The sequence below is a fragment of the Amphiura filiformis genome, chromosome 9 (assembly GCF_039555335.1).
Source record: "Amphiura filiformis chromosome 9, Afil_fr2py, whole genome shotgun sequence".
Lineage (NCBI taxonomy): Eukaryota > Metazoa > Echinodermata > Ophiuroidea > Amphilepidida > Amphiuridae > Amphiura > Amphiura filiformis.
The window spans coordinates 3,890,808-3,906,453 of record NC_092636.1 but is presented as its reverse complement, the minus strand read 5'-3'; the positions used below and the strand labels follow the sequence as shown (position 1 = coordinate 3,906,453).

The window sequence follows — 15,646 nt, the reverse complement described above, 5'->3', positions numbered from 1 at the left end:
AATCAGCAACATTGTTAGAATAATTTCACCACACAAAAAAATTGGGGTGAATTATTTACAAAGCTCCATTCTGATTGGTGATCAAAGTGAAGATATCATGTAATTGACCAATCAGAGGCAATGTTAGATCGGCAGGTAGTCCTCAGGGGGATCATTAGCATTACTAAAGGGACACTTGCTGAAATATATATTTGCCTGACTTCTGTATCGAACGCGCCACAATCATTTTGATCATATATATTGTAGTTCACAGTGATTATTAGGCTATACCTATAGGTTCAATCCCACTAATTATCTATTATACAGTTTTCAATGGGCGAATGGCTTATTTCGGATGGAATTTTCTCATATTCAGAACTCTCACAGTTCAACGCCATTAATATCAGGTGAAACTATATGATTTGCCAAATGATAAAAAACTCAACTTAGGTTGACCTAAGACTTTTCTTGTTTTAACGCAATGAACTGTAAACACATTAAAATGGCAATGCGCCCTCAAAGCTGAAAGTTACAAATAGGGCGAATGTATAAAAACCGATGCCATGCGGATGAATTTTGGTAATATTACAACAAAAATGTCATATAATAAGAGAAAATATACCATTTCGAAGCATGAAAACCCAAAATACACTTCTTTGACTATACAACTTGGTCAGTTTTAGTGATTTAAAAGCATTCTTTTCAGATGCCACACAAACAAATAGTTTCTCGTCGTATTTCCATGCATCGCAGTATTAGTGGTATATAATAACCTATAGCCTCATAAAACACTGAACATTTGATATTTTTGTAAGTATTTATAATTATGGCAATCCCAAACGTCGAATATTCGTGTTCATAGGTGAACCATGGTTTCCGAATTCATATAGCCTTAAGTATTACTTGTGCAAACATACATACCTTTAAGCTCCTTTACAAATTTCAGATTTTACAAATTCTGAATTTTGATATATATTAGGGTGCCCTGTTTTAGCAAATCACTAATTGTTCCTTGAATTGCATCTTGCTCACAATCAGAATAAGACAGTTTAACTCTCTTATTTAGGTTATGTTTTATTATTCAAATTGAATAAAATATTTTTAAAATTACACTTTTTGTCGTTTATTCATTTGAATTGACAAACCTCGCCGCATATTTTCTCTTCTACTTTTATATACTTATATATATTTATATATATTTTTTTATCTTCTATGTTCATCTACTAATATAACATCTTGATTATTACTTAAATATAATCTTATAATATGAAAAATTACTGACGAAATTGCGTGAAAGAAAAATACGAAGACAACAACATTACACCACTGTTGGCGAACGTTCTTGCAGCTCGCAGAGCGACTATAATATCTAAAGCTTCAATGATGCAGTATGGTTCTCAATAATTAATCTCAAAAATTACATATCTTGAATAATACATGATATTAATAAATACCTCTACGGTCCTCCCGGCATTACTCGATCATCTTGTGCCCTTTGTGACAGAACTCCCTGACCAAGAACATCTTATAAGCTGCAAATAATTAAAATAGAATTTCTAAGACGATCGCCTGATGGGTTAACGATTCGTGCATTCATTCGTGAAAATGCCAACATGGTTTAAAAGAGCAAGTTAGCAGATGCAAGGAATGACCAACAGCATCACGAGAGGAACTCAAGGTGCAAAACGGCTTAAACACAGATGTCAAAATACAGAAAAAATTAAAGTCGATCGAGATTTTTATCATCCATTAACTTATGTCAGTAGGGGTGTGTTCAGACGGGCGTGAAAATTAGAGGTGTCAACCACTCAAGGTGTAAAAAGTTCATATCTTACCTTATTCCCCAAGTTATGCTCACAAGACAATTTTGGTAACTGAACCCACGAAACACCCCCGGGGTCACACCTCATCGTCGCAATACAAAGAATTACAGGAAGGGTTGACCATCCAACTATTTTAATTGTGTAAACATTTCTGTTGCTTTTTACTTTTACTAGTGCAGCATTATTATATCATAATGATAAACACCTGTGATTTAATTAAACATAGTTCGAATACTTGGCATCAGGCAATGTGACACGGACGAAAATAGTATCTGCCCGGCACGGCACTCTAAACGTTTAGTTTCAAGTTGCACCTATAGGGGTGTAACCCCCGTACCCATGCAGCCAGATGTGTCCTTCCTCCACTTCTATTCACCCCTTATTTCCTCTATCAGTTCTCTTTTGCTCATTGTCATCCTTTCCTCTTTCCATTTTCTCCTTTCCTCTTCTTTTTTTCTCGTTCCCTTGTTCTCTTTTATTTTTTCTTCCTTTTTCCTCAATAGCCTATATGCTTCGGGTAGCCATGAGCTGTCTACGCCACTGCCCACCATGTTTTATAGGGAGTTTTAAACCAGCTGACACATAGTATTCTGAAGGGGATGTGCAATAATTATGAAATTATCAAATGGTGTGCCAATCATTTCTTTCCTCCTCTCTCAGCTTGCCAAAAATTGCTTTCCCCTTCGCCTGCCATTGTCCCCTCAATTTCACTCTCCCCAGGGCCCATAATTATTATACAGCCCTTGAGGAGTCGAAGCCCGGGGGGGGGGGCACTTCAATTTGAAATGGATATAGGTGTAGGGCTGGCGCTTTCGCACTAAGGGGCATTCGGTGAGAGCAACATGTAAAAAATATGGGGTCATTGGGTGAGAGCATGATTTTTGGCATTCGGTGAGAGCAAAATGTAAAAAATATGGGGTCATTGGGTGAGAACATGACTTTTTTTTTAAATGGAATCTTTGGGTGAGAACCAAAACAGCGCCACAAAAACGTCGAAAATCAAATTTCTAGTTCTAAATGGCTTCAAATTTCTTTATTTTGTCAAAATAAGTAACAAAATCAGTGATAAATGAAAGTTGCTGTTCAAATTGAACTTGTAAGGGTCTTCGGGTGACAGAGCGCGGAGCGAGCATGTGTTCGTAAAAAAATATGGGGTCTTTGGGTGACAGCGATGCTGAAAAAGGGGGTCTTAACAGCCCTACATACGCGTCACCTCCCAAGTTGGAGTGCCCCCCGGAGTCGAAGTTGGTTGTGCTTCCATGCAGTCAGGAACCCCGAATGACACCTTGAATGTTTAACTCCATAGATTTGCAACCTCGGTATGAACACAGCTTATGCCAATCAAACTTTATTCTATTTCTAATTTCGGATGGCTTGAATTAACAACAATTAGCACAATGAGTTACGTTATCAACATCAAGGATCTGTTAAGGAGGATTACAAGATTTGACCAGTTTTCCTTCCAGATATTTTCCAAGATGTGTCCTGAATGGAGTGTTTTCTTAATAATACAGAGCAGTGGCTGATAGGTTAACACGTGCTGAACTTTTAAAATACTGACCAGTCTTAGAATAATTTAAGGTAAGTAATGTAAGGAAAGCTTATACGAAGTAAAACGACATTTGTAATGGTTATTAATTAGACCAATCAGTGTTAATGGTTATTAATTAGACCAATCAGTGTTAAATATATAGCTAAAACTAGACAAATAAGATTCCTGCCATCCCACTCGTCTTAAAAAAGCGGATTTAGAAATGATTTTGTAGATCAGTTCGCCATTGACCATTGAAATTCAGGAATTCAAAAACAACGTGTAGGGGCCTACGTGTACATTATCCATTTGAGGGTAGCATATCATTATTCAGAAGACTCTTTCGGATTATTCTTTGGAAAGTCACATACGTTTACATACATTGTTACCAACACTATTCTAAAAATAAACATGTTCAGCATTTTAATCACAGTTACAGAAAATCAACTCGCACCAATCGGAATCATTTCTTTACACCTTGCATCTTACAACAGGTTAGAATTCATGATATTCCAACCGTTTGTTACAAAAATAGACATGTGCTTCTCAAGAGAACCGTTTTAGAGTCCGTAGTTATGTTTATGTTCCATTAGTACACTGTAAAAATATTTTACTCAACACTGAGTAAAAAGGTCACAGCTCAACAGTTGAGTAAATAATTATTCAACATTGAGCTCATATAGGTCACAACTCAACCTCTGCAACTCAACAAATGAGTAAAAAATTACTCAACATGAGCTCAATGTTGAGAAATTTGTTACTCAGTGTTGAGTAAAATATTTTTACAGTGTAAAGATGAAGTCATGTGCGATTGTGATGCATTTACTTCAAGACATGTTTCCTGTCCTATTTCTCCTGCGTCGACTTTTTCTGATTTGGATTTAATTGAGAGTATTGCATGGTTCCTTGTCAGTTATTTGTGTACAACGGGGGCATAAGGTAATAGTTCTCGCTTCATCATATTTTCCAATAACATTATGTAAACATGACTCAAGCCTGCCTGAAAATTGTTATTAGCATTTTCGAACGTATGAAACGTATACATTTATTAGTGGTGAGCAAAAAAAGAAGACATGACCCATATAAAATCGGAAACATTATTGACAATAGTTATTGAAACAAACATTTTTTTTTATTATTAAAACATTTTTTGTACATTGTAAAGGTATTGTGGTAATAAAAAAAAATTAAACTTTTATTAAAACTTTTATTTAAAAAAATCTTGAACCACATTAGTGCATTAATACGGAAGCATATTAGTGCCAATTATGTCGAAATATTAATATGTTATTGCGAATATTTGCAATACATTTGGCACTAATATGCTTCTGTAATTTGCTTCTTCTATATGTTTGTAAATTTGACGAAAAATAATACCTTTCATCAACTTAAAACGTAAACAACCACATTAACTGCAACGTACTTACCCTTAGGGCTGGGCGGCAAAACATTTTTTGTTGTAATTATAATATTACGGTTTAAAAGTAAGTAAATAGAACCCCAACAATTATTCAAGACAATAGAATGATCAAAACAACCACCCCAAAAATTAACATGATTGAGAATTCAATCTGCGGATAATGACTGCAATTACAACCGTTTCTTCATGCACTGTATCTTCGATGTTAAACATGTTAAATTATCAAGGATGTACCTATCGCAATTAACTGAATTAGTATCACGAGATACAAAAGATAACCACTTATTACACACAATTAAGTCTATTTGTTTATAAAAATTGATGTGTTTTTACGGACGATTGAATTGCAGGTGCCACGCGAGCGGTTTACACCACCGGAAAAGAAGAACATTCGAACTTTTTTTAGATTTTTTTTGACAACTTACGTGTGTACAATTAAGAGGTGACCAAGTAAAAATGATGTGTAAATTAAATGGTGCTTAACCCACAAACCACATTAATAATGATGCGCTTAAATCAATAAAAGATTTCTTTATATTCCATAATTTTTATTTAACTCATTAGCGGGAAGTTCAAGTAACAGTTTTATTGTGATTAATATAGCAGAGTTGTCGCATCACTTGTATTTGGCACAAACATCAAGGTTTATTATTTGTCTTTGGCAAATCGACACATTTAGATGGGATACTCTCAGGATATATCTTATGATTTTGATACTCTTACCTCAGGACTGAGATAATCTCAAGGTTAGATACCTTAGGATTCCACTCTTCGGGTTAGATACCTTAAGATTTGGATATTCGTAGGATTATAGGATTTGGATACTCTTAGGCTAGTTAGTACCTTAGGATAATGTTAAGGGTCAAATTCTAATTATTTGGTTTAAGGTCTAAGGATTTGGATAAGTTGGATACTCTTTAGGTCAGATACCTTATATGCTTTAGTGTTTGGATACTCTTATAGGGTTAGATTCCTTATTAGAATTTGGAAACTCTTAGGGTTAGATACTTCAGGGCTAGATATACTTCATTAGATACCTTAGGATTTGGATACTCGTAGGGTTAGAGACCCTTGAATTTGGATACTCTTTGGGTGTTTTTGAGATTTAGACTCCATCTGAAATCAGCCTCTTTAGGGCTATGTGGCATTTGCAAATATGTTTTGTATTTTGCCTTTCGTAATCATGCAGATACTTTCTTGCAGCTGGTTTGATAATTCTTATACAAGAAATTCCTTTTAAATGAGCATCTTGTTCTAATATTTTATATACGTATATGTGCAGATCACTGCCAACTTTATAATATACATATTTTCAAAGTTCCCGAGATTTGATGATATCTACATTAATTTGATATCTTGTATTTTAATATTTCGGGGGTTTAGAGCAAGAAAGACGTATCTGCAAAAGCTGCCAGGTGTCATATATGTTCAATATAGAATACAGAAATGGTTGATTTGTTTAAATGGCAGCTATTGCAGATAGGCCTTTCTTGCAGCAAACCCTCAATTTAATGTTGATATTTCCTCTATAAAGTTTTACATTTATATGTATTTTTATGGGTGGTCATATTTTGGGTAAATGTGTGACGCTTTGTTGAACACTTTGATCTGTCAAGAGTATATCACGATGCAAATCTTGGAAACCGAATCAATTAATAAAAGCTTAATGAAAAGAGGTCTAAAAACTCAAAGCACAGCCGTGTGTTCTTGACAATGTTGTGGCTATAGCATTCATACATGTATATCCATGTAATAGAACATAATTGAGTACTCTGACATTGAAATCATGTTCGTGGGAAATCATGTCAGAAACATAAATTAATTTGCATATCAATTAAGAAATCATTCGCTTGTATAAGTGACAATTGTACTTTACATGTGAAACTATATTGCAGACACATCGAAGGCTCATATTGTGATATTAATCATCTAATTTGGAACAGAAATTGATATTATGCTATTCATGTAAGCCATGCAGAATTCACTCATGCATAATGTATATTTCCCTCGATTATTACTGTATTAGAGTTTGAGCGAATGGGTATAAGATTACTAATGATATCTATGTCTCCATACACCCGCTTTAAACACATATTTCGCTCTGTTTTGTACTTTTGTTGAAAAGTTTTATGACAAAGTGTTATGTGCTATTCATGTTAATAAAATCATGACACGACCCATGATACCCCGCAAGCCAATTACCATCAACTCTATTATACATATCAAATGAAGTTTGCATTCGAGAAACTTATCACAGTTCTGTTCTCAACATTTAAAGCAAAGTATTTTGATTTCTGATTGACAAAAAGAGAGAGAAAACCCAACAAAACAGAGTAGTCACGTATTTTTTAGCATTAATGTTCACATTCAATGAATTGAAATATACAACACAATAGCCGTACCGGCGATGTTTTAGCACTGTCGCACTTTGTCGACGCGTGGCACCAAATCCAGTTATTCAAGAAACGTGCACACTATATTGAAAAGTGTGCAAAATATAGTTCTTATGATAAGGTGAAGGCGTGAAGTTTTATTGACTTTTTCAAATGGTTTTCTTTTGATCCTTTTTTCGGTCGATTTGATTTCCAAGTTCAGGTTCAAGTTCTATCACAAGCATATAATGTACACTTGTGCCGGCAAGTTTACATAATAATCGTTTTGAGAGCAATCAGCTTCACATTGCAAGCGCATGTTGCACAGGCTATTAGCAGAGTAAGTATAAGTTATATGCGTAAATGACCAGGCAGTGCCAGGAGGAGGACATGACGGCTTCTCTCTTTACTCAAAATACTCCCGATTCCAGTAAAATACAGTACTATTTTTTGGATTTCAAAAATACCATATTTTACCTAAAGAAACATGGCAAATTCTAATCCTTTACTTATAATACTAACTGCCAATAAAAGTCAAATTTTAATATTTTTTGATAATTGATTAGAGATTCGAAAATGTGTTTTCCAAAAAATAACCTGAATTGGTCTTTGTACAAGTTTTTTGGCTTTATTGTTACAGCATACAAAAAACATCAGCAGTATATATCAGATGAAGTATCATCAGTTGATAGCAGATGAAGTATCAGCAGTAGATGGCAGATGAAGTAGTGTACTTTCAGCAGTAGATAGTAGATGAAATAGTGGAGTATAAGCAGTAGATAGCAGATGAAGTAGTGGAGTATCAATAGATAGAGAGCAGATGAAGTAGTGGAGTATCAGCTGAGATAACAGATGAAGTAGTACAGTATCAGCAGTAGATAGCAGATGAAGTAGTGTGCTATCAGCAGTAGATAGCAAATGAAATAGTGGAGTATCAGCAGTAGATAGCAAATGAAGTAGTGGAGTATCACCAGTAGATAGCAGATGAAGTAGTGGAGTATCAGCAGTAGATAACAGATGAAGTAGTACAGTATCAGCAGTAGATAGCAAATGAAGTAGTGGAGTATCACCAGTAGATAGCAGATGAAGTAGTGGAGTATCAGCAGTAGATAGCAAATGAAGTAGTGGAGTATCAGCAGTAGATAGCAGATGAAGTAGTGGAGTATCAGCAGTAGATAACATATATATAGTGGAGTATTAGAAGTGGATAGAAATGGAGTATCAGCAGTAGATAACAGATGAGATAGTATCAGCAGTAGATAGCAGATGAAGCAATGACATAACAGCAAAATAGATATCTGATTAAGCAATAATTATATTAGTAGAATGAATTATATTATACGTATGTAACTTTGAACTACATTCTACGTATTCAAAAACTTAACTTTTGCAATTCATTCTCAATTACAATTAAAATTTACTCTCATACACGAATTTCGAAGCCTTCTTATAGATCATAATATAGATCAAAATAAAAATGCGTACTAATTTATTACTTTCTGTAATGCCCTTTTGGATGGCCTTATCATAGCGGACGTATGACAAAGGTAAATGATTAAAAGTTTTTTTGTTTTTTTAACATTTTCCTAAAACTATTGAAATCTATAAACCCCAACCTCATAAAGTCTGAGCACATCCAACGTAGGATTCCCAAAATTATAGTCTTTGTAATATATTTTTGAAGTAACTTGAAAACAGCTGACTTTTACTCGATATATAACCTCACAACCCTCTCTGTACACTGCATTAACCAGAATGGTGGTCATTTAGGCGAAAGTTATGAGTATTGTCAATGTTCATTGAATCAAAATGAATTAACTTCAAGATCACTACTCTATTTGCATCCAACGTGTGTGGGAAAACTCCTCGTTATGTATTTCTACTGGTTATATGCATCAAAAATCTCTATACCATAGCTACAGATGGTCACTTTTAGCTCAATTTGTAAAATTTGTAAAATTGATTTAATTATTGGTGCTATCGCATTTTTTCCTTCGAATTTGATTTTTTTTCAAGAACGTATTTATCCGACGCAACGCCTTTTATAATTTCATTTGATTTTTAATGATAATTTCGTTATTTTACTTTAAACAATATGCTAAAAAGAAGTAGCATTGTGGCATACCCATCGTATATTGACATTTGGACGGTCATAAATTCGATATATGTAGTATCAGGGTAGGGAAGTAATACATTTTAGCTGTTATTTATGTTAATAGCGACATATATCATTGAACTTGAATTATAATCTATAAAAAAAATCATAACTTGAATATAAATTGTTTTGTAGAACCTTATAAGCGCAGAAATCGGAAATTTTGGATATTTTGTAAATTTACGACCGTAAAAAAGAACATCTAAACAACATGAACCAATAATTTATACCCTATTTAATGTTTGTCTCTCCAAGCATGTGTCTATTTGATTTTTACAGACAGTACTGAAATGTTTCACTCGACATTTTCAGTCGACACATGCGTAGGTGTGTGTAATGATGCGAAATAATTTTAGTTGCCTTTCATCTCGCTGCCATGTGTCACGGGTTCGGTGTGGGGTGATGCATGCTTTTGTGTCGCATCTTAGAGATTCTGACACACGTATAATGGTCCAGGGTCATTAATAGATAAGTTACTTCACATGGCAGCTATTAGTTATCATAATGGATAGTACAATGACTTCCTCTCTGAAATCTTACCCTATCTTAGAAAATAGATGAAATAATAAATTGCGTTGAAACTCGGACCAGCCAATTTTTTTCTTTTGGGGGACTATCATTTTCTTCGGAAGGGGGGATCCCAAATTTACAAAAAGTCGGCGTCAATAAAATTGCGACCCCCCTATTTCGGCAACAAAAAATTTATGATCCCCACCACCTTACTCCCTAAACAAGAAAAAATTGTATTGAAATCAGTCCTTTTTGATAAAAAAATAAACTGACACACTATCTGTGGTTATCTTGTGACTCCCTACATTTTGGTTATCACAGATTTTATGCCCCCCCTTTTTTTCTTTCTAAAAATGTGTGACCCCCGTATATTTGGGACCCCCTTCCGAAGAAAATGATAGCCCCTTAGGGAGTATACGAGATACCCTACCTACAAAATAAGCCTGAAACCTCTTTTCCTTATTCTTTATCTTCAAATCTGTTTCTCACTTCTCTTTCCCTTTAAGCCACCATGCTTATTATTACTCAACAAGATGATTGAATTGAACTCAATGTTGATTAAATTGTACTCAAATTGAGTAAAATTAATCAATATTGAGTTCCATTTTGACTCATTTTGTTGCTATGTTGAGTATGTTCCCTTTTTACTCAACATTGAGTAATTTTTAATATTTTTTATTTAGATGCTTTGCCTGTGCATTTTGTTTGAGCCTGGTCCGATCAGTACCCATGTCTCCACATGGAGCGACCGTTTAAACAAACAAACAAACAAACAAACAAACATGATAATTAATAGCGCCGTTTTAAGAGGTAATCAATTTTCTTATGGTCGTGAACCATCATATGGGGACAAAATCGTCAGGATTCTTGTAGGATTGGGATTATATATAGTCGGGTGATGATGTGGGGCGCTATGTCATATGTCCTTTATTGCTAAAAGCTTTACAATATTAAGTGTGGGCGCTGTTCATATGAGCTATCTTGCTCTATTTTCCCTTGTAGATGACAATCACAGAATATTCTCTCTCCTGAAAATGTTTTTAAAAAAATCACAATTTTCCATAAGAAAATGATATTTTGTAATGGAGCGAGTGATACGAAAAATCGTTTGCTCAAAAACATTGAAAAAATAGTAATGACACAAGTATAAAACAAGTATAAAACATTGAAAACTATTGAGAATATAGCTGTTCTGGTTAAATAATAACAGGGTTAAGCTCTTCATGTTCAAGTTCTTAACAACTTCTTGACTTATTTTATCATGCATGTATAGTCAGGGATGTGATGAACGGTTAAGCATCTCGGAATCTTGTGGTATATAAAATAAAATACACATTAAAACAAACACACAAAAACAAACAAGTCGTAGAACTTTAACTTATAGATTTTGACTGCAGATGTATAGATGAGGTGACATGTGTTTACATTTGATACGCCCTCTGTTGGTCTGTGATCAAAACTGTCAGGCAAAATTTTTTATTCATTAACTTTGGTTTCAAAGCAAATAATACAAAAAATTGTATCAATCTTGTTTATAAATGCATCAAGCTATATACATAATATCACACAAAACTTCAAAGGTTTTTAAAAGTTGAGTTTTAAAGAGATTTATGTGGTCTGTCATAGACACTTCTGTGTTATTTTGCCTGACTTGAAACAACAGAGGGCGGTCTGAATGTAAACATGTGACATCATAGGTCACCTCATCTATAGAGTTTAGCTCTACAGGCATTACATGCAACCATCTCATCAAAGATGACCTATTTCTCAACTTGGGCATCGTTATAATTAGGTTAAAATATGATTTGGTTATATACTGGAGGAAATAAAGAAATTACGTTAAAGATGTAAATTTAAGTAAGAGCACGTTTTTAAACAAATTATCTTAATCAAAATCAGAAAGCTGGAGGAATAAGTAAAAATTATTATTAGAATTATTTATAGATTATTTTGATCAATAAAATAATTATAATATAATATAGGCACTATAAATCGGACATTGCTGGACATAGATAAAATCTGCAAATTAGTAAGTGACCACTGACCAAAGCGACCAACTGTCACTAACTATTCTGGCAAACACGTCTATTATTATGATTTTGTCATACATCAACAGCCTGTCCAAAATGAAATGCTCTTGGCAAAACTTGACCAAGTATTGTTGTTAATCAGTGGTCAATTTACACTAGCATCAATACACTATTCAAATATACGTTTGTTGTGTAATAATATCAATATACCTGGCAGCTTTGTCACAACAAAATGGCATGGAATATCGAGAATTTATATTTGCTTAACCGGTTCAATCCAATCTTTTATTTAACCAATTTATTTTTCAATTTTGTAAAAAACACGGACAAATTAAAATTGATATGTTGATTTTATAAGAGGTGTGTCAATGGACATAAAAACATGTTTGTTCGGTGTTGTGGCACTTGGACACAAGTCTGCCAGATTAAAATATATTCAGAAAGTTGTACAAAATAGTTAGGGATGTAAGAGAGCCTATACAGTTAGCACCCCTTCTGGGATTTAAAGTACAGATTTGATATGTTCCCAGAATTAAAACGTGATTCAAAGCGCGTATAAGGGTCAAGTAAAGGTCAGCACAGGGGTCAAATTTTAAACTTTCTCAAATTTTCTTAAAACCAAATACTCTTAGAAAAAGAGGTCTTGTATGTGAAACCCTCAAGAGAAAAGGGTTCTTGAAATTGAAAAAAAAAATAAACCCATTTCTTTTTTTGCTTTTCCAGAACCATTTTAATGTCGAAATGATTCTTTCTAGCCTTTTCAGAACCCTTTCCTGTTCTTTATAAAATCGTTTCTAAAAAGTACAGATAAGGAAAGGTTAGAAAGAACTATTTAGGTCATGGTCAATAAGGCTTGACATTCATTGTCGGATTTTGTTGTCATTAACGAAGCTTCCTTATTTGACTCTTTTTTATATGACGAGCAATTTGAGACTATTTTCGTTGAAATCAGAGCGTTTATCATACCATCCCCAAAAAAACCTGACCACTCCCATCTTTGACCTTTTATTTATAAAAGGGTATTTCTGAGGTAATTCAAACTATTCTTTTTCCGAATCCTTCTGATGATGGGAATACTTTGTTGGTTTTTTTTAACAATTAGATTTGAACAAGTTTGAAATTTCACCCTGCGTTGATCTTTAATTCAATAATTGACATTTACGCGCTTCGAATCATTTTTAAGTTTTGGGAACATGTAAACCTGGTAATAGACACTCTTAGCACTTCAAAAAATATTGTTGTCATCAAATCCTAAAGAAGTGGTAAGGGAATGTTCATAAATACGTTGGTTGGGGAGGGGGTTGGAAAAATTGGAACCTCCGACATCATAGGTTTTTAGACCCCCCTAAAAAAGAGTAAATTTTTATATCCCCCTTTTTATGGTCTTAAATGTTTTTTGATTCACCCTTCACATGTCCTAAAAAAGAAACCAAAAATATATGCTATTAATATCAACTCATTAGCTAAAAATGACCATACGAAGTTATCACTCATTGTTACAATCCAAATTGTAAAGTGCGCAAATTCTGTGGATTTGAAGCTTGAGAATACACAATTGAATATAACGCAAAATTTGTGGAATGTGTATGCCTAATTGTCGTACATTAATTTTTTTTACCCTGTACTTTTACCTCAATTTTTTTTATCCCCCTTTTTAGCACCCAAACATTTTTTGATCCCCCATATTTTCCAACCACCCCAAAAGTATTTATGAACACTTCCTAACTATAGGCCCTAACTAAAAGACACCAACATGAGCTGCCAGCCCATATCTTCATCTATCGCCTTGACGATTCACTGCAGATAAAAGTACAAAGGCCGTTCTTTTTTTATCTTTTTAAAAGTATTTCATTTTATAGCATATTTATTTACTATGTAATTAGATGCATATAGCATTAAGCAATCGTACATCATCTGCTGTGATGGCCGAGTGGTTAAGGCGTTGGACTTGAAATCCAATGGGGTCTCCCCGCGCAGGTTCGAACCCTGCTCGCAGCGATTTGTATTTTATGTCATTTTTTCTTGACGTTAATTTTTTCTAATAAATTACATGACTGGGTGTAGGCCTATACGTCGCATTTTTGTAAAACATGTTTTTTTTTCTCTTTGGTTTTCCAAACACATCTCAAATAATTCAGTTAAAATCTCTTTTTGTTCCTCCAACTTACTTATTAGAGTTAATATCAATCGATTATTCTTTGCGATGAAGCGATTCTAAGTTTTAAATGATGATCTCATGGTACAAAAAATTCATGTGCTGTGATGGCCGAGTGGTTAAGGCGTTGGACTTGAAATCCAATGGGGTCTCCCCGCGCAGGTTCGAACCCTGCTCGCAGCGATTTCTAAGTTTTATGTTATTTTTTACTTGATATGGACTGCGTACGATGTTATTTTGTCATCCAAATTTTGTTTTTCTCTTTAAAGGATGACTCCGGCAATCACAACATTATGCCTTACATGTTAAAAAAATAATTATCAAGCACGAAATTAATTATCAAGCATGAATTACATGGTTTTATTTAAAACAAACTCATATCGACCATAAAAACGAATAAAAACAGCCGGCTCTCAACACGCGATATTCAAAATCTTTTTTTTTATCTTAATTTTGTTCCACCACCTTTTTCTTTGTGGTGAAACAATTTTCCGTTTTATATGATGATCTCTTGATAGTAAACATTAAGTGCTGTGGTGGCCGAGTGGTTAAGGCGTTGGACTTGAAATCCAATGGGGTCTCCCCGCGCAGGTTCGAATCCTGCTCGCAGCGATTTGTATTTCATGTTATTTTTCTTAAATTTGTCTAATAAATTACATGAATGGGTGTATGTTTTTTTCTCTCTTTGGTTTTCGAAAGACATCTCAAATAATTCAGTTCAAATTTATGTTTGTTCCACCATTTTAAAGTTGCATATGGACTATTTTCTAACTTTAAATGATGATACCTTGGTATTAAAATTCAAGTGCTGTGATGGCCGAGTGGTTAAGGCGTTGGACTCGAAATCCAATGGGGTCTCCCCGCGCAGGTTCGAACCCTGCTCGCAGCGGTAAGCATGATTATTTTTTTCTTTTCTGACGTCAGTTTTAATTTTCAATTTTGACTGGTCGCTGTCTTTCTGTGCTATATGATTATTTTATTTTTTTCTTTGAAATTATTCAAGACAATATCAAAGTAGCATATGAATCTGAATTATTTTGTTTTATTAATCATGTTAATATATTTTCCACCGTCTGGACCTTTTATTTATTTTTTTGTTTGTTTTTGGAGGAGAGAATTCCATAGTTTTAATTATCTCTTGGCATTAATTAACAAGATAATGGGCTTAACAAACAAGTCATTTTAGCAAGCAACATGTACCTGCTGTGATGGCCGAGTGGTTAAGGCGTTGGACTTGAAATCCAATGGGGTCTCCCCGCGCAGGTTCGAACCCTGCTCGCAGCGAACATATATTTTTTTTAAGTTGTAGCTATAACATTTCATAAACCACTTTATTGTAAGGACTCGTAAGTACTCTACAAAATTAATTCTGAGTTATATGATTATTTTTTGTTCTTTGTCAGTAAAAAATAATAAACTTGAAGGACAGTAAAAAACAAAAACAAAAAAAGCAAGAAAAAAAAAGCAAGACAATCTTAAAAATTAAAAACGTATTAATTTGAGCTATGTTCTACGACGTTTTCTCACCAGTGTTCACGTCATTTCTTAGAACCATTTCTTTGTGGTATGGAGAGATTTTCTTTTTTAAATGATCGCATTAATATGATATAAAAACATGCACTTTACAAAATAAATGTACGAGTGTTTGTGCTAGTTAAAAACTCCTTTTGA

The 15,646-nt window shown here is 34.0% G+C and overlaps 5 non-coding genes across 5 annotated transcripts; all 5 read left to right on the top strand.

Annotated features, from left to right (window-relative positions):
- Positions 1–13,736: 13,736 nt before the first annotated feature.
- Positions 13,737–13,818, top strand: Trnas-uga (transfer RNA serine (anticodon UGA)). The gene has a single exon. It is a non-coding gene; the product is annotated as a tRNA-Ser (tRNA).
- Positions 13,819–14,076: 258 nt separating this feature from the next.
- On the top strand, positions 14,077–14,158 carry Trnas-uga (transfer RNA serine (anticodon UGA)). The gene has a single exon. It is a non-coding gene; the product is annotated as a tRNA-Ser (tRNA).
- A 347-nt stretch (positions 14,159–14,505) lies between these two features.
- Positions 14,506–14,587, top strand: Trnas-uga (transfer RNA serine (anticodon UGA)). Its single transcript has one exon. It is a non-coding gene; the product is annotated as a tRNA-Ser (tRNA).
- Positions 14,588–14,782: 195 nt separating this feature from the next.
- On the top strand, positions 14,783–14,864 carry Trnas-cga (transfer RNA serine (anticodon CGA)). The gene has a single exon. It is a non-coding gene; the product is annotated as a tRNA-Ser (tRNA).
- A 313-nt stretch (positions 14,865–15,177) lies between these two features.
- On the top strand, positions 15,178–15,259 carry Trnas-uga (transfer RNA serine (anticodon UGA)). The gene has a single exon. It is a non-coding gene; the product is annotated as a tRNA-Ser (tRNA).
- The last annotated feature ends 387 nt before the right edge of the window (positions 15,260–15,646 follow it).